The 20,731-nt window shown below is 37.5% G+C and overlaps 1 protein-coding gene across 27 annotated transcripts in view; it reads left to right on the top strand.

The window, feature by feature from the left end:
• trol (terribly reduced optic lobes) overlaps positions 1–20,731 on the top strand; it is a 261,569-nt gene that overhangs the window by 103,810 nt on the left and 137,028 nt on the right. The window lies entirely within an intron of this gene.

The following is a 20,731-nucleotide window of genomic DNA, read 5'->3' as shown; positions in this document are numbered from 1 at the left end:
GGCAGTTTTTATGAGTAAACTGAAAGCTCTAATTGTTTAACGTTAACGTTGAAGTCTTCAGTGATTCTTGGAATTATCGACATGAAAACGGAGTAGTATCGTGGGTTTTCGTTTCCTTTACATAAAATTATAAAATGTTGCAAAATTTAAAAGCAAACGTTTAAATCAGTTCGTTTTTACTTTTGGAGAAATAGAGGCAAAGCGAAAAAATATTATGACCTTATATTATATATTATTTTAAATGAGATGTATGATTTCAACCTAGTCGTGGGGTGGCAGAATGGTTAGAATTTCCGCCTCCCAGCTTGTGGAACAGGGTGGAAACCGGAAACAATTCCTGCGTTGAGTTTGCAAATAATCTGATGGATTGGTTTCCTTTTTGCATAAACATTTGTTGAGGATAAAGGCAGGTTCACACGGGCAGTGTTTTTCCTGGTTTTCTTTATTTTCTTGTTTTACCACCCTTTCCCTTTGTTCTGGCACACGGGAAAAAACTATTGTACACGGACCACGTTTGCCGGATTTTACCGCCGCCAGCGCTGCAGGTAAACGAGAAAACGGAGATTTTTTTAAAAATATCTACTTTATTTTCGCGGTTTTTTTAAGCACTTACGCTGTCACGTGAGGTAAGAAGTGAGTTTGAAAGTCTTTAAAAGTAGGCTTACGAATTTTTGCGTCTATCACGTGACGGCATAACTCTCGCTGATTGGTCGAGCCCAACGCGCCTTAAAAAAAGGTCTAGCGTTGTCTCGTTTACTGGCAGCGCTCGCGGCGGTAAAATCCGTTTATAGTCGTTTTCCCGTGCGCTGGAACAACGGTAAAAGGCGGTAAAATTAGGAAATTGAGAAAATCAGGATAACAACGCCCGTGTGAACCAGCCTTTACGGTAATAGTTAGCAAAGGTCTAGGCCAAACTTTGACGATCACATACCCGTTATTAAGAGGTAGGTATTCGAAATCTGCACCTCCTAGTGTCTACGTCTTCAACTATGCATTTCTGAAATAAACTCCACGAAATGCATGATGAATGCGCACAAGCCGTGCGCGAACGTTTTTCAACTTAGAACCATGCCGAAGAAATCTCCTTCGCGAGTCCTTAGCACCGTAGCCAAGGCTTATTCACAATTTTATCGCTTTCAAACTTAAAATTAACACTCTCTTTGCAAAATGATTCATCAGAACCTAAAAGGCTATTAGAAAAAAAGAGTTATGTTTATGAAGGTATTTATGTTTCAAATGTGAGATTTAGACGTGGCTGCTCTATCAAGTAAGATAATATTTTAGGTGTAGAAATTTTGAAAACGAAGATGTCGCTTCTGCCCTATCGTCGTACGTTAATTTTCTTCTCTCCAGGACAACGCCGTTACCATTTGGTAGACCTTTACTTATGGGGACCTTATGGTGGTAGTAAACTAAACTTATATTTTCATTTCTCTAACTGTTTCGCCAAAGCATTTATTCAGTTGTTACTTTCCTAAAACTGAAATCTTCTGAAGCCTCAACATATCCTTTATCCCTTATTTTAAATATTTGCAGAGTGTATTTGCAGGCTAGAAACTTTTATCTAAAGCAAAACGTTTATAAATGACAGTCAAAATAAGTTATTTCATAATTCAAAATGCTTAAGAGTATTAGCGAAAGAACACCATTTATTAATCAGGGCTTCCAGTGATCCTAAAACTCCTATAATTATGAACGGTTCTATAAAATCCTATACATGGTGTTTCAAAAGGTTATGGTAAATTATTAAGGAGTTGTAGGGGGTGAGTTGAGAAGTATGCCTGTTTTTTTCCCATTTTCTTACGATGAGTTAAAAGAGCGCCAGAGAGCTTCAAAGTGTGGCCTACTAGCCCCTAGAAGTAGACTGCAACAAGGGCAAAACCCGGCAGCAGGGAAACGCGAACTTTAAGGTAAAAAAGGACTTTGTAAACAAATCGAGGTAATTAGCGTAGAAATGTAAACTTAAACAGTATTTAAAGTCGTGATGGACCTCGATTTCTCGCAAATTCATCGTACCCCTGATATAGCATTTCGCTGCTGCTTGGTCTTGCGCTTGTTGCAGCCTACTTCCAGGGGCTAGTAGGCCACACTTTGAAGCTCTCTGCCTCTTTCTCAACTCACCCCTACAACTCCTTAAAATTTTTCTATAACCTTTTGAAACACCCTGTATAAATTTATTTTATTTTTCTGAATTCTCTTGACGAATTTTGGAATGATATAAAACCAAGTGTGACGCTTAATTGTCGATTGTACGCGCAGTCCTGACACAGTTGTATCAACCTGCTTTTTTGTTTAGCAATCCAATTAGAAATAGTTGGGAATGTACTTTTGTTTATACATTTTTTGGCAGACGTTTCCCCCCGTTAGACGTCAATTGGCGGCGCAGCTAGAAGCGGTTCACTTTTGGAAAGGTCGGTTGAAGTACCGGGTGTCCTTTTCATTTAGTTTTGGGCAAATGAACTTTTAGTTAAGCGAAAGAGAGTTTTAATTAAACACGTTGTTTGTGGGGCAGGCTGCGAGAGGAATAAATAGGCGAGTTCACTCTTAATTGATCGAGCACTTTGGCCGCGTATACGTCTGCCTTTTCAAGTTGAGGATCTCGTGCTCGGTAATTAACACTAATATCCGCTTAAACTGCCTACGACCCATTTGACCCATATATGAAAAAGCCATTACCAACTTTTAACGGGGTACCAGTATGATGTGTAATCACGCTAAATATCAGTAGTTTTGCGTTTTGTTGTCTTAGGAATTTAGTTTCATTATTTTTTTCAACTATACTTCATAAATATATTAAATAAATAATTTAATAATAGCGGATGTTATAACCAGCTGTTTCGACATCCTTGAATTTTTCTTTTATTTATTTAAAGCTCGCGTATCTTTCACCAGTCCTGTTATTTTTATCAACACCCTCGCTGTAATTATGAGAGAAAAGCGAGTCATTGAATCCAAAGTTAAAACCGTTAAAGCAATATTTAAAACTGAAATTTGCGAGCATACGAATCTAAGCCGAAACTCATATTTGTGCATAGATTTTACAGCCCTGAGAGTTAATTAATTTAGCAGTGCCATGTATTAAGATAATTATTTTAAAATTGAAAGGGTCACCGACTTGTTTGAACTTTGGGGGTTTGGGCTACGCAAAAGAAAGTGATTCGAATTCTCGAGAATGCACCATGTTTTCAAAAACACTGAAGAAATATACTTGTATAATATGCTGTTATTTATATACAAATCGTTTGATAACCCATCTTATAATATCTTCAAATATAAAAAGCAATTTAATTTTGAATTAAAAAAAAGGGTTATAGTTAATTCTCCATGTCGTACGAATATTAAATGCAATTAAACTTTTACAAAGGGTTAATCACTTTTAACGCTATGAGATTATCCAAACTCCCAAAATTACATATTTTGTTTTACAAAAATGGCTCGCGAGTTCTTTCAGAAACCATTGAAATAAATTTGTAATATTTTGTAAATAGTTGTATCTCAAAGTTACCAAACTGACTTAGCCCATAATTCTGGCTGTATATTTGTTAAAGAACTAATCAAATAATATTATAATTATTATTATAATTAATCATTGTTTTGAGAAGCGATAACGGAAGTGGAGGACCTATTTGATATTCGACAGGATTGTTTCAAACGAGTTTGTGAACCTTTAATTGTCTTACTGTGGTATTCTAACTACTTTTAATTGAAAGGAAGAATTGGAATCAGAACTGGATCAGGAGACAAATAAGTTTCGGGTGGCGTTGATAACACGGTTGGCAATATTTTGATTTAAAAAAAATCAAATAAATCGATTTTTGTTTTTTAAATCGGATTTGTATTGATTTTTTTTATTTTAATTAACATTTCAAAGTTTTATATAATTTAGTGTCATAATTCTACCTAAAACAAATTTATTAAATTTAAGCTAATAATCATATAGAAGTTTTTATTTTTTAAAACCTATTTTGTTACTTTACAAACAAAAAATTCGGCGGAATCTCCACCCACAGGTAAAATCCAATGCAACATTAGGGGGGGGGGGGGGGAAAGTACAAGAAAGAGTTTTTTTTCTTTTCCAAAAATACTATATAAAAATTGATTGAAATTGCGATTTAAATCGTGATTTCAATCAAGTTGATTTAAATCAGCCAACCCCGGTTGATAATTTTTTTCATTCTTTTTTTGCTGTAATTATTTTACTGATGCTTTACCGATTTGTCTTTCACAGTCATAAGGACGTCAGATACTGTTTTTACACATTCTGCGAATTTTACGTGGTACGGTTAGTCGTAAATTTGAAAGATGAATTCGACGATGGTCTTAATGCTATTTCCGAAACGCCCAGAATAATCAGTCCATAAAGGCGCCTGGTGTCGCTCGCTGATGGCTGCCAGTAGAAGGCCGCCACGGCGCTCGCCTTAGTTCGCGTTACGCCCAATGGCGGCGCTCCATTCCGAATGTCGTTAAATGACGCTGTAATTATTGTTTTCGGCTTCCCTTTTAGCTCACCGAAAATGTCGAAAAAAGCAGAATTCAGCCAATTTTTGAATGACACGGGGCCCTGCCTTCGAATGGCACGCGAAACACCCTCGCCCTCCCCGCACGACCACCCTGACGAATCGATATTGGCATTCTTTCAATTTTCAATCAAAGATAACTTTAACATCTTATGTCAGCAGCCGTAATATAGTGTCAGTTCCGCAAAACAATTCAAAAAATGAATATTTAAAATTCTTACTCCCTTATCCTTCTAAAATAGTAAAATCATTATCTTACTTTTATTTGTAAACTTGTCTACCTTAGATCCAAAACCAGGTATTTTAAAACTTTAGTTTGAACAAAAAACTGTCAATCCAAGTTTTAAAATACATGACTACGCATAGAGGTCGGCGGAACGAATAAATTAACCGGCAAAATTTCGATTAACCATAAAAAGTTTGGTTAACTGTTTTTTATGAACATTTTATACGAATAAACAACGATTTAACATGCAAAAATATTCGGTTTTTTCGTATATTTTTGGATAATTTGCGGTTATGAATAAAAATAAATAATTGGATAAATTCTTATTCAAACGCCGATCTCTAACTACGTAATGACTTTCAAAATAATTTGAAAACCATAGGTTCTCCATTTTTGATATTTTTATGGCCTAACATCGATTAAAAAACCGCTTCAATCGAGTCATCGGGTTTAGGAAATAAGCAATCTAACTATATCCATCAATTATTTAAGAGCGCAGGTCCAATCTCTAAACCAAAACCAAATTAGGAGCCACTTAGTTTATAAAACACAATTATTTTTTGAATTTACGGCAAATAGTTCAGATAAATTGTTTTAGAAAATTATTTATTAATAAAATACTTTGTAAAAATCAATACTGTCGCAAATACTTACTAAATATGAAACTTTAAACGGTTCATAATTAACAATTGGACCTCATCACCGTAGTTTCCCATCGCCATATTCCGGCTTGCCACAATACCCGGAAAACATTAAAACAAAAATTAAGATTTTTTCCTTATTTTCCCCAAAAATTGTTACAATTACACCGCAAAAATTTACCAATTTACCCAAACTTGATGAGATTTAACTAAATGTAGTCCAAATTACCCATTTTGTGATTTAAAAAAAATGAAATTTAAAATATTTTTTAAAATTTTGTGAAAACGAGAAAATCCCATTCTTTTTAAATGGAGATTTTTTGGTTTTAAGTGGTCAAAAACATTTTCGGTTGCTATAGCAAAATGAATGGGTAGTACAACTTCTCCTTTTGGGAAATTTCATATCTCATACAGGTCTACATTACGCCCGACTTTGAACAAAATTGGCAATATACACCTCGGGTACTCTCCTTGTCAGTGCCATAAGTTCGGATTGAACTAGGATCCTCTTGCTACGAGGCGAAAGTACTAACCATTATACCATCCGACTTATCATGTGCCCTAAATCGCTTTTAGAATTCTGAAAACGTAAGCTATCTCTATTCTGAGCTGCCACAACGAATACGATTTTTTCTCCAACTGAAGATGGCTCTACACAAAATAAGGGGACTTTTTAATAACAGCGCGTGATGCACGCTTAGGGGCACGTGTCAATTAGAACGTGCCACTGAGCGTGCGTCGCGCACCCGCAGAGGAAATCCCCCTAATGTTATGTAGCGCTATCTGCAGTCGGAGTAAGAATCATTGTTGGTTTTAACGCGTGCAGAAAATTCCTTTCATTTCATTAAATTATAATTGTGGTTTTCCAAGACTGGGGGGTTTGTTAGCCTCAACCCTCTAGTTATACAGGGATTGAGGCTACTATTTTCACTCTTGACGTTATCAGTGGTGGTGGTTAATACACCGCTAGCTCCGAAAGGGATTCAGCGAAAAGTCGATTACTGGCTTTAGTCCCATTCGACCGAAGGCGGTTTTTGAGGTGTCCCATTCGACCGAATTCCGCCGAAACGTGCGGTTTTTATGTGTCCCATTTGACCGAACGTTTTTATGTGTCCCATTCGACCGAACGCTGCTATATAAATTGGCTTTTGCTATGTTTTCAATTTAGTTACTAGTTCACCTAGTCAAGAAAAGTAACTGAACCAAAACTGAAATAGTAAACTTAACCAACTCTAACCTAATCTAACCTAACCTAACCTAACCTAACCTAACCTAACCTAAACATGGATCTTCGATAGTACATACCTTATAAATAAAATACCAAATCACCCCGCCAATTGGGCTACATTTTAAAATTCTTTCGGTCGAATGGGATTTCGGCCGAATGGGATTTCGGCCGAATGGGAATAAACGGATTACTCATCAATGGCACTCGAAAAAATTAATTGATACGTCATTCTAATGGTATTATTTTTCTCTATCTAACCATGGGAAAGCAGCGACGTTGTTATTAATTAAAGGGGGGTTTTCGTCCCCCAAATGCAAAATTTAGTTCAAGGTCCACGCGAAACGGTGATTTCTCCTCAAAGGCACTTGATAAAAATGTAATTGATACGTCGTTCGATATTAGTTCCCTCTAGCTACTTATACCAGTGCCGAATCTTTGTTGCTGATCAAAGGGTTTTTTTTCGCCCCTTTCCATAAAAAGTTACTGAGGTTAACGGTAATAGTTAGTGTAGGGATCTGTCGGCTCGATCGCGTGGCATGAAGGGCTTGCCACCACCCTCCTACGCATTGTAACCCGGCCACCGGTAAATAAGGCAATAAAAGTCGCAAGCTGACTTGGGCCTGTGGTGGTGCCTATGTTATTAGCCTACCTAATTATTATTATATCTAACTTAACTTATTATTATTATTATTTATTAACCGAAGTAAAGGTCCCCGCGAAACAGTCAACTCTCTTCGGTGGCGCGTGCGAACTATTTAATTGATGAGGTAACAAATATGAACGATACGTCCATGAATGGGGTATGAAAACTCTCAGACGTGATACCGGTTTGGGCCCATGGGAGCCGGTAGCTTTGGGTCATGGATTTCTCAGCGACCACAATTGCGATAATAAAGAGCAGGGATGAGACTGCTACTATGGCCTGTACCGTCTTGTTGTTACTATGTCCCAATGCCGTTTCAAATCTGCATTTGAATCAAGCGAAACGCTTATCATTTAATGGTAGGTTTGGGGTGAGCTGTAAATAAAACATTAATAGTCATTACGAGCCCTTTTCGTCGTGGGCGAAACAAGATAGAGCACCTTCGATAACGTTTAATTTCCTTCTTTGCGCGCGCTGAGTGTCGGACGATCGACCTGTCGGGGGGCAAGGAAGGGGGAAAGAGTTATTTGCGAGTGTGACGAAAGTTTTTTTTATCTTTTCGGTGTCGTCATCGACTAAGCTGAAACTAAAAATATTTGAGTGATCTTTCGTCATTCTCGTCGGTTCTTTTTTTCAACGGGTTCGTGGCGTTTACTTTTAATCGCGGAGGCCCGATTCGGAACCATGCCTGATGCCGTAGGCGTTACGTTCAACCGGCCACTTGCTTCCTCTCTCAAATTTCTCCTGCCCTATTCACTACCTTTGTTCTTGAACGCGTGGTGCCACCGTGTTGTGACACATGAATTATAAAACGGGTCATAACGTTTGATTTTTTAGATTTTTTACTGATATTTCACGCGTAGGTGATAGATTAAGTCTATAATTAATAATAATAATAATAATAAGTCATCATGCGACATTTAAAGCCTTTAATTCAGGTGGCCGGGTTACAATGCGTAGAAGGGTGGTGGCAAGCCCTTCATGCCACGCGAGCCAAGAGCTCTCTTCACTAACTATTACCGTTAACCTCAACAAGTTTATATTATCATAATAATCAGCTAAGCTAATACCTAGTGCTCGGATTTCGATTAATTTTTATCCATGAATAAAATAAGCCCGGCGTTATTTAAATAATATTTATATAAAGAACCAATAGTTGAATAAAAATGATAAAAAGTTTGAATAATCGCGAGTGAATAAGCCTATTATTTAAATAAAACAAACAATTATTTAAATAAATGCCACTTTTTTCCAAATAAATGCTTGGTTGCGTAAAAAACATAATTAAATAAGTCAAAATGATATCCTTTTTACCAAAGTTTGTTAAATAAATCGGAAAATTTGTGAATAATGAATAAACAATTCCGAGCACTACTAATACCCAAGGCACCACCCGAGGTCCAAGTCATCACGCAAATTTTAAAGCCATTAATTCAGGTGGCCGGGTTACAATGCGTAGGAGGGTGGTGACAAGCCCTTCATGCCACGCGAGCCAACAGCTCTCTACACTAACTATTACCGTTAACCTCAACAAGTTTTTATTATCATAATAATCAGTTAAGCTAATACCCAAGGCACCACCCGAGGCCCAAGTCATGTAGCAACTTTTATTGCCTTTAATTAAGGTGGCCGGGTTAGTTAGTCTAAATTATTACTGATGCGTGAAGTGACGAGAAAATGACGTCATTCCCAAAATTATAAGCGCAATTAGTGAAAAAATAATTAACTTAGAAGGCCACTATAACGAGGAGGTAAAGAGCACCTGTTATACTTCGTGATTACGGTTAATTTAGACACAAATGGCGGGTTATTCATAAAATGTATCTCAATAAAGTCTTAAGTTAGGGTAGTGAGACAATTATTTGAAAAAAATATATAAACTTATGGCCATTTGCTCTCTGTTTGTTTTAATAGATAATTCACTTGTAGCGCCATCTGCAAGGTCCCTTTATTTCTTAATTGTAACAATAGTTGCTTCTATAAAATCCTTGTCAAAGTTAAATAAGGCTTGGATTTTTCTTTATACTACAGAAAGTCTGGTAGCCAACTATTAATTTAGCTAATGGGACGGATAAAATTTAACCACAAAACTGATTGGTGCTGTAGCATTTTGTTAACTGCTTTTCCTTAAGGCGTCGCCGTTAAAACAAAACCACGTATCTTTTCGGTCACCTTTTTGAGAAAAATGGATATTTTAATTTTGCAGGGACTTGTGAAATGGCGTGTTAGGTTTTAACACGCGAGTTAATTTTATAGTTAAATAATTTAGTTTCAAAATTGAATTTATGAGGATTTAAATTTAAAAAATATTTTGCTAAAGGGGAATTTTTAGAGATACGTGGTCTCGCGTCATGAAGTGAGATAGGAGCTGAAAATAAGCAAGATACGTGCTTTTGCGCGAAATAAGTTGTGAATATCAAAGATACGTTTATATGTTTTCTCGTTTAAAAAATAAATCCAATTGCAACCTATTAATGTGTTTAATGTTATATACGGAAATTGGGGTGTAGAATCTAAATATGTCAATTTTGACAAAACCACGTATCTCAAGTTACGGGGTTTTGTTTTAACGGCGACGACTTAGTGTTGAGCTGCGGAAATTACTTTATCAGAATACAAATGTTAATTACAAACAATAGTGATTCTTCTGTTTCAATACCAATATTATGAAGTGTAATAATAATAAGCTAAGTTAAAACCCAAAGAACCACACAGGTCTAAGTCCACTAGTGACTTGTGGAACCAATTGTCGATGACCGGGTTGAATTGCGTAGGAGGGTGGTGCAAAGCTCTTCATGCCTCGCGAGCCAACAGCTCCCTGCACTTACTATTACCGTCAAACTCAGAGTGCTTATGGAAAGGGGAAACTTTAGAACTTGGAGGAAACTCCTCTGATCAGTGGGAAGAGAACTTACAAACTCGACACAGAAGGAGCTGATCTGAGTTTTCACCCAGTAAAACAAGCCAGGGTAAAATACGGCTCGTATTGCGAAAGTGCCAACCACTCCGCCACCCCAGCTTTTGGTAACCTTGTATGGTCACCACACGCGTATTTCGGTTCTTGCTCAACTTGTTTCTTTATTTTCGTTCGTGCTACATCGAAATGACGGAATAAATTTAATCCTACGCCATTAATAGTCGCGGTGTTTTCGGTGGGCGTCACGAAACGTAATTAGGCTTAGTAGCGATTCGAGGGAAATTAATCGGATTTTGGCAACTGCTCAAAATCAATCATTCTTTCCACTTTTGTAGTTCTTAGAATAATATTTCCCGTTTTGTGTTTGCGTACATATCCTCCGAACAGCGGTTATAGCGCAGGGCGTTAATCATTATGAAATAACGAAATCAGAATTAAATATTAATCCAATAGAATGTAGGTAAATAATTTACGAGCTGTAAGTAAACTACGTCGAGAACATATTTATAATCAACGGTTTGCACCGTGCAGTTTGATTGATACACGTACAATTTTAAAATATTGTCGTGACCAATTTGGAAAAGTGCTTTATTCTGCTGATTTGACCCAGTTAACTTTTTGGTATTGCTAATTTAATTATTCAGGTAAAATTCAATTAGTGGCGTAGCAAGGTTTTCCATACATTTTATTCCTAGTCATAAACTATTATCAGTCAGTGGCGTAGACAAGGCGAGTTTTTCCGTATTCAACCCCCCCCCCCCTTGGGTTTAGCTTTAGCTGTATGAGTATTTTACGTAGTTTGAACCCCTTCCTTGAAGGATTTGTGTCTACGCCACAGTTATAGGCGGTGAAAAAGTCCTTTGGCTAACGTTGCTTCTAGTTAAAAAAAATTAGATTTTTATCGTGTCAAATCTTTTGCATCGCCTTATAAAATTATTATAAAAGAACAGTTTTCTATACGTTATGTCATCTGCTTTGGAAAATTCATTTGCTAGCTCGCACTACATGCTTGTGTAATATCCTTTTCAGAGGAGACATAATATGAAAATCAAAAGCTTCCTATACATCATTTAACAGCTTCGAATTGCTAAAAAGATAACAAATAATAACAATCAATAAAAGCGTAAAACCCCGCATTATTTGCCTTCCTCATTTACGCTCCGACCATTTCATTTCGAAAAATGACGAATAAACGTTAATCGGACTTAATCAGTTCCAAGGCGTGACTTTTGTAGCAGAATCTCATTTTCTTTCCAGGATATAAAGCCCTCTGTGCCTCGATCGCAACAGCACTCGCTTACAGTAGAATAATTGGAAGCCAGTGTTATTTTCTTTGGACGTGGGGCAGTTTGACACTTAGCAGGATAGCCCCGTTACTTCTTATTTTTGTTGGCCCCACTTAACTGGCGTAGGTCCGTTCCTCTATTGGTTTTACCAAGTATGGATTCGGGGTCGAGAAGAGAATGAACAGGGTGCACCCTATTCGTCTCGTGGTTCTCGGATGATAAACCACTCCTCTCTGCCTTCCGTTGCTTAATATTTCTTCTTTTATCCCTGTAAGAGGAGAAGGAAATCCGGGTTATCTCTGCCTCTGTGCAGGCGCAGAATATCTTCTTGGAATCGTGAAATTAGAGGCCGTATAGTCGCGGCTACATGTTCTCTGTGAACCCGATTGCATTCTTGGTATCGTACTCGCTGGCTCTAGTGGTCCTCTTCTCCTCTTCGTGTGTCGTTTGTTTCCTTTTGTTTCGGCACTCGTGGTTCCTCATTGCGGGAGCGTGTCTGAAATTGGCCGCCCAGATTGCCACAATCTCCATCGCCCGGTTTGATCTCTTTCTCTATATAGAGATGTGTTTACTGGCTTTGCTTCGAGACAATTGTTTTATTGACCTTTCTCGCGTAATGTGCCAACTTCTTCTTGTCTCTCTCTGCGCTACGATTAATAAACGGATGTTGAGAACTCCACTCGCTCACTCGTAACACGCGTGTTTATTGTTGTTCACCTTCTTTACAAGAACTTAGCTTTGGCTGTAGCTAGAATGTCCGTTACAGAAGTTAGATCAACTGTAACTAGAAAGTCCATTACAGACGTTAACTAGCTTCAGCTGTTGCTAGAATGTCCATTACAGACATTAACTAGCTTCAGCTGTTGCTAGAATGTCCATAACAGAAGTTTGCATCGGCTGTAGCTAGAATGTCCATTACGGAAGTTAGCTTCAGCTGTTGCTAGAATGTCAGTTACAGACGTTAGCTTCAGCTATTGCTAGAATGTCAGTTACAGACGTTAGCTTCAGCTGTTGCTAGAACCATTTACATAACCTTGCTACAGCTGTAGCTAGAATGTTAGTCACAGAAGTATAGCTTAAACTGCAACTAGATGTCAGTTACACAAGTAAGGCTCAACCGTAACTAGAATGCTAATTAAATAATTTAGCTTCAGCTGCGGCTAGAATATCAGTTATAGAAGTTTGTTTTATCTGTAGCTAAAATATCAGTCACATAATCTAGCTTAAGCTGTAGCTAAAATATCAGTCACAGAATTTAGCTTAAGCTGTAGCTAGAATTTTATTTACAAAAGTTAGTTTTAGCTACAACTAGTATGGCAGTATCGTTTAGGTTAGTTTTTGGACTTAGTCATCTACTTACTAACGACAGTGTGTATATAGATAAATATTTTAATAAAACTTGCCCTATTTTTATAAATTATTTTCCGCTATTGCTAAATATAGTAATAATTATATGAATTCATACTATTTATTATTAATGTGAATTAAATATTAATCTTTCAAAATGAATGATATTTATATACGAAAAAATTTAATAAATTTTTAAATTGAATATTAATATTTAAAAACGAAAAAAATTAATAAATTTTTAAATTGAATATTAATATTTAAAAACGAAAAAAATTAATAAATTTTTTAAATTGAATATTAATATTTGTAATATAAAATTTTCGTTGCATGCCTAACTTTCTTTTCATATATGTGACCGTAAAATAGTCTTTAGGTAACAATTCGCCTTTGGTTGCAACATGGAGGCTGGTTAATTAAATTTGATTGGATAGTTTTTGAGTAACAGCTTATGAACTTTGACCTCAAATATCTCTGGTCAAAGTTCGAAATAAAAATTAGACGATTGATTTTAGGGGCGCATGCATTTTTCTAAACGGCGTTGGACAGAACGCTTTTGGATTAAAGATCTCTAACTTCAACTTTTAACGTTTTCTAATCGACGGTTTAACCAGAAAAATAAATTCTGGGATATCGGCTTCCCAGCGTGCTTTTAAGGATAGTCTTCATCCGTTTCGAACAAAAGCTAATCGAGCCGAGATAAAACGAAAAGGCCGCTTCCAGATAACAAACGGGCGAGATAAATGACCACCGTTCTTTGCTCCTCGCATAAATCTGGCTTTGGTCATATAGCAATTGCGGGAATGTTAATAATCACCCAATGTTTACGTCACGGGCATAAGGGGGGGGGGGCGATTTACTCGTGGTGGCGCGAGCCCTTTTTTACCCCTTACCGCGCACGCGCTGTTGCGAAAGGGCTATCCCACTGTTTTATTTTATATATATCTTTCTGGCGCGCGTGCCTTTTCGCTCGAGCTCCGAAATTGCGCGAGCCCATAGTACTCGCTAGTAATTCTTTCCTTTCTTTTATTTCGCTTATCTCGCGTGTGAATTACAGGCCCGCGCCGCTGGCGTGCCCTGGCGTCGGACGAGGGAGTTAGCGGGCAGAAGCGCCGGTAAACCAGGAAGAAAGATAGGCCGACCTTATATTTAGGAGAGCGATTATTATCCGCGCACCCCGCTGCGGAACTTGGGGAGTTCTCGTTATTGAGCCGTAACTCGAGCCTGAGTTCACACGCGACGTTTCCCGCGTTTCCCGCTAATGCGCGCGCGCTCTCTCTTTCTCTTTCTAACAATAGGACGTTTTCAAGGGGACAAACACAAAGGTGTTGGTTTTTCTTTATTTAAATGGGAGTGCAGTTGGACAAACGGGAGTTCATTTGGGCAAACGGGAGTTCATTTGGGCAAACGGGAGTTCAGTTGGGAAAACGGGAGTGCAGTTGGGCAAACGGGAGTGCAGTTGGGCAAACGGGAGTGCAGTTGGGAAAACGGGAGTGCAGTTGGGAAAACGGGAGTGCAGTTGGGAAAACGGGAGTGCAGTTGGGAAAACGGGAGTGCAGTTGGGAAAACGGGAGTGCAGTTGGGAAAACGGGAGTGCAGTTGGGAAAACGGGAGTGCAGTTGGGAAAACGGGAGTGCAGTTGGGAAAACGGGAGTGCAGTTGGGAAGACGGGAGTGCAGTTGGGAAAACGGGAGTGCAGTTGGGAAAACGGGAGTGCAGTTGGGAAAACGGGAGTGCAGTTGGGCAAACGGGAGTGCAGTTGGGCAAACGGGAGTGCAGTTGGGAAAACGGGAGTGCAGTTGGGCAAACGGGAGTGCAGTTGGGCAAACGGGAGTGCAGTTGGGCAAACGGGAGTGCAGTTGGGCAAACGGAATGCAGTTGGGCAAACGGAATGCAGTTGGGCAAACGGGAGTGCAGTTGGGCAAACGGGAGTGCAGTTGGGCAAACGGGAGTGCAGTTGGGCAAACGGGAGTGCAGTTGGGCAAACGGGAGTGCAGTTGGGCAAACGGGAGTGCAGTTGGGCAAACGGGAATTCAGTTGGACAAACGGGAATTCAGTTGGGCAAACGGGAGTGCAGTTGGGCAAACGGGAGTGCAGTTGGGCAAACGGGAGTGTAGTTGGGCAAACGGGAATTCAGTAGGGCAAACGGGAGTGCAGTAGGGCAAACGGGAGTGTAGTTGAGCAAATGGGAGTGTAGTTGAGCAAATGGGAGTGTAGTTGAGCAAATGGGAGTGTAGTTGAGCAAATGGGAGTGTAGTTGAGCAAATGGGAGTGTAGTTGAGCAAATGGGAGTGTAGTTGAGCAAATGGGAGTGTAGTTGAGCAAATGGGAGTGCAGTTGAGCAAATGGGAGTGCAGTTGGCCAAATGGGAGTAGAGATGGGCAAACGGGGCTTTAAATGCTCCTCATGGGCATACGGGGCACCAGGTGGGCAAATAGAGCTCCTGGTGAAAATTATACGGGGCTCTAGGTGGGTAAACGGGGCTCCTGGTGGAAATATAGTGCTCCTGGTGGGCAAACGGGACTCCTAATGAAAATTATACGGGGCTCCTGGGGGGTAAACGGGGCTCCTGATGGAAATGTGGGCTTCTGAACATTTTTTGTTTAGGAAAATTCAAAATCACTCTACTCGCACGCCGAATGCATCCCCTTCAGTACGTCCCAGGCTATAGGTTTTAAGGATAGTACTTTTTTAAAGAAACAAGTGGTAGTAGAAATAATCTATTTGGTTTTTTACAACGTGAATAAATTACATCATATAAAATGAAGTCTTATAAAATAATATAATATAATTATTAAATTTAAAAATTTTCTTTTTCGGCGACTCAGCTTTATTTTAATATTATTTCTTCGTGTTATTTTCCCGCCTTCTATTTCTTGAGTCTCACGTGACTCCCACTCATTTACGCGCTCTACTTCGTTTCGGGGGCAATTTAAATGTATTTAGTAAAATTACATTTCCAAAGACGCTCGAAAAATTAAAAAAACTAAGCTTCAGGCTATGGGTTTGGATGTTTTAAATTTATTTTCACCTACTTTTAAATTTTTTTACCTACTTTTAAATTTATTTTCACTTACTTTCAATTTTATTTTCATCTACATATACTTTTCACTTTATTTTCTATTTTTCAATTTAATTTCACCTTCTCAATTTATTTTCCCTTTCTTTTCTATTTATTTTCACCTTCTGGTCAATTTATTTTAACCTCCTTTTCAATTTATTGTCACCATATTTTTTATTTATTTTCACCCATATTTTAAATTTATTTTCATCTTTTATCAATTTGTTTTCACTTTTATTTAAAATTTGTGTTCACCCACATTTAAAAAATATTTCAACTATATTTTAAATTTATTTTCACCCATATTTTATCTTCAATTAAAATTAATTCACTAATAAATTTAATCTGTATTTATTTAAATAACCGCCTTTATTAATTTTAATTATGTTAGTATTTATAATTTTGACGTTTTACATCTTCCATTCGAAAAAATCTTTTTTTATTGGCTGACGTAGCCCTTTTCTAGGAACGCTTATGAACAGAATTTTCACGAAGACATTTATCGAAATAAAAGTGAAATTGTATCTGCATAGCTCATTCTCAAAAGATCACGTTGCTGCAAATAACTCGGCGATGTTGTCAACAAGAAACTGATGACTGCGTTGTTATTTTATTTTTCTTTTTCCTTAATTTCGCTTGTTGCAATACGCGTTGGAAATTATGACACACACTTTATCAAAATGGAACTAAAGCTGAAACTTTATTTCAGAAAATTTCACGATGAAGCTATAACTTTTATCACCAAATAATACCTTAATTTTATGAAATAATTTAAATTTAAAATATTTGCTTTGTGTATTCATGAAAACTTCAGGGTTGTCCATTTTTAATAAATAATAATAATAATAATAATCAGCTAGGCTAATACCCAAGGCACCACCCTAGGCCTAAGTCATCAAGCTACTTTTGCAGCGTTTAATTCAGGTGGCCGGGTTACAATGCGTAGGACGGTGGTGGCAAGCCCTGCAAGCCACGCGAGCCAACAGCTCCCTATACTAACTATAACCGTTAACCTCCACAAGATTTATGGAAGGGGAAACCGATGATCTCGGGGGAAACCCCTTTAACCAGTGGGGAGAGAACTTGCAAATTCAACGCGGAAGGAGTTGTTCCGAGTTTTCACCCAGTGCCACAAGTTGGGATTGAACCCGGCTCCTCTTTCTGCGAGGCGAAAGTGCTAAACACTCCGGAAATTTAAATTATTGGCTAACTGAGGGCTCGAGTTTCCGAATTTCTTTTAGGGACAAATTATTATTTAATCAATCACATTTACTATTTGCGTCGAATATCTATATATATATCTAAAATATTTTATTATTAAATTAATAATTATAACATTTGTTATTATTTAACTGTTGGAGTTTCTTAACTAAGAAAATAACGCCAGATTCGTTCCAGGCCTTGATATTTGGACAGGAGATCAATTTAAAAATGGAACGATTAATTTACTTTACCCTTGAATTAAATTTTTATAGAAGCTAAATAAGGATTAATACTTAATTTGTTTTAAAAAATAGTGTTCCCTTTAAGTATTAATTGAATGTTCAACTCGGTTTGGCTCTTAAACGTTAAAGTGAATTAGTTCTTAGAGGCCCATGATATCTTTATTTCACATTTCGCCTAACGTTTGGCCTGATTTCAATGTAATGGTGACGGTTGTAGAGGTCGGCGATTGGATAAAAATTAACCGTTTATTTGGATAACATCCATAAATAAAAGTTATTCTACAAATAATCAGTTATTTTTGGCTTTTTCCCATATTAAATCGTTTCTATCCATGGATAATATCCATGGATAAATGGTTAACCGCAATTTTTATGATTAATTAATATTTTGCCAGTTAATTTATCTGTTACGCCTATCTCTAGTCGGGTGAAGGTAAGACGCTCATGTCGGTCACTTTATTCTATCGCAAGGTTACTCGCTATTTCATCTCCTGAGAGTGTCTCGTTTTGGTTTCAAAACTTAACTGCAACAGAGGCGTACCGAGCCGGGTTCAGGGGGTACATTTTGAACCAGGCGCCAAGCTGTCTTTCCCGTTGGGGGTGCCAAAAATACTCTTATCTTTAAAATATCCATGGTATTTATAATTATTTTGTATTTAGGCGGGCGCCATATTGAAAATTTTGAACCAGCTGCTATATATGCACCAAATAAATATTTTCTAAATCGAAAAATAGTCTGCTAATACGTGCTACGAGTCTAAGCAGGCCAGTCTTAAGACCTTTTGGGGCCCTGGGCTAAATTATTTCTTAAGACCTTTGCAATCCCCAGCGGTCAGCCTTTGTATGTCCGTTGTCTAAATTCAACTACACAATAATCAACCCGAAACTTTTATTTTCGAAAGTATAACATAGACCTACTGAAAATAAGAGTTTTACTGACAGTGACTCGCAGTTGGGGTTTAGAAATTGTAGATACCCTATGATACGCGATGTGGCGATGAGTCAAATTACTTTAGACGTAACTAAAAGATACATAATATTAAATGATCATGAATAATATTTAACCAACTTAATGTTTATCCCTAGAGTAGAGGCTGTATGGCTGTCCTTTCCGGGACCCCAAAACTGGCTGGGGGCCCTGGGCTGTAGCCCATTTAGCCCATGCCTTAAGACGGCCCTGCAGCCTACGACCTGTATTTAACGTAACTAGCACCAGTTGGCCTTAGTTTCTGTTAAACCTGGCGGCAGGAAACAGAAATTCTTTTTTCCACCACAAATATTAATCTTTAAACTCCCCTTAATTGAACAAGAACTAAGTAAATGTATATAATTAGCGCTCCCGGCTTAATTACGCGCTACGCCATTAAATTGTTTTAAAAAGTATCAATGAACCCCGAAGGTTGGTTCCTCCTTCGTATTTTGCAGAAATAAGTCAAAGTTCCCTTTCGCCTCAATGGGATCTGCGCCCTTGGGCCAAATCCAACTCGGAATGGTCCAATTAGCGCGTCGCTCCTCCTCTAATCACGGAGGATGCCCAAGAGATCTCTTATCCGTATCTCATCGACTTGGGTTTAATTTCATGGTACGAAGGATATCCGGCTCGATGCCCGCTGCAATGTTACGAACTTGGCGCCGCGGCTTAGAGCCAAAATATACAATCTTCAAGTATCATTTTTTTCGCTAGTGATCTATTTAAAATGATGCATTCAAGGTGTTTAGTTAGATATCAAGATTACCATTACTAAAATACTAAGAAGTATAAGATTTGTTTGGTAAACTAATGAGGTTTGATTAAAATAAATTTTGAAAATTTTTCACTGCAATAGTACTCCATATTTGTTGAGTAAATTATAATTAGCGTTGTAAGTCGGAAACTTTTCTGGAGAATGACCGAAGCCTTTTTTCCGGAAAAATTTCCGAAAAAATTAAAAAAACTTTTCAGTCCATGATTAGTCTAATATTGTTAGCAAATTTAAATAAAGCGACATTTTCGCCTCATTTTTTCGAATCTAAAAGTAAAACTAAACCTCAAGACTAGTTTTAAATGGAATAACAATGTAACACTATTAATGTTTTGTAATATGGTTACTGTTATTAGACATTTTATATCGATAAAAAGTTTAAAAAATTAAAAACTTTAAAAAATAATTTATGTTTAAATTTTTATTTTCCGATTAGAGAAAATTTTTCCGCATTTTATTTTTCCGGAAAATTAACAACTCTAATGATGTTTGATTTAAAAAAAATTAAATTTTTCACTGCAATAATACCCCATATTTGTTAAGGGAATTATAATAATAGTAATAATAATAAACAGCTAGGCTAATATCCAATGTACCACCTAGCGACTTTTAAAGCCTTTAGTTCAGGTGGCCGGGTTACAATGCGTAGGAGGGTGGTGGCAAGCCCCGCAAGACACGCGAGCCAACAGCTCTCTACACTTAATTTTACCGTTAACCTCTACAAGTTTTTATGCAACTCAGCATTTGGACGGAACATCCGTTTCCTTACTTCCGCCTGTAAATTCAATGGCGGTCACGTGGTTCAAAACGTCACAAACAGGATGTTCCGTCCAAAGGTCTCACTTAAGCCTCGTCTGCGGCCCCTATTTTGTTATGGGTCTAGTGGAAACCGAAAAATTTGGCGAAAACACCTTTCGACTCTTCACACGTATTGATATTAATCATTAAACGTTTTTAAACAATTCATGAGAGTTATTTTTTTACATTAAATTATTATTTTATTGAAAATAAGAAGTATGTTTTTGACATGTATAGTTAGAATTAACTTTAATCTCGTTTTCGTTGTGGGAGTTTGTAAATTTAGAACAACTTTTCAATATTGATAAAGGATATTTTATATTTATTTTACGTTATATTAGGCGTAGGCCTGATATATTTTATCTGAATGTTTACAACAATTACTTCTTAATTAATCCATATTTCATAATCTTTGAAATAATAAAATTTTTGTTTTCTAAATTTTAAGAGTTCAATTGAAAATATTTAAATTTTAAAATTATTCCACAGTGACCAAAGTTCCAACAGTTTAAATTAAGTTAAATTGTTTCGGGTTAATTGGGCAAAATCGAAAAAACGGGCAAATTGGACTTAGTGTATATTGACTTGTAGACAGTGAGTGAAGGGCTAACGAGCGCCATCTTCCGAGAAATGCCATTTTCCAAGAAACAATAAGCGCGAAGGCGGATTTCTCTAATTTTCTCTCGATTAGATCCTCCTCCCTTGAAACGTTCCTCTGTTCGGGCCCTTGGGGTACACTCCTCGCCTCACAAGCGCGCGGAGATAGAGTTAAACTTTAGCGTCGCGGAGTAGCGTAGAACCATTTCAACAAGGCCAATTATAGTTTTACGCACGATGCAAGGTACGCCATATAATAGGCGTATGTTCCAAATATATTCGA

Source organism: Leiobunum rupestre, chromosome 1, assembly GCF_980474605.1.
Source record: "Leiobunum rupestre chromosome 1, qqLeiRupe1.1.hap1, whole genome shotgun sequence".
Classification (NCBI taxonomy): Eukaryota; Metazoa; Arthropoda; class Arachnida; order Opiliones; family Sclerosomatidae; genus Leiobunum; species Leiobunum rupestre.
Note: the sequence above shows the minus strand (reverse complement) of the source record. Positions and strands in the feature narration are given on the sequence as shown.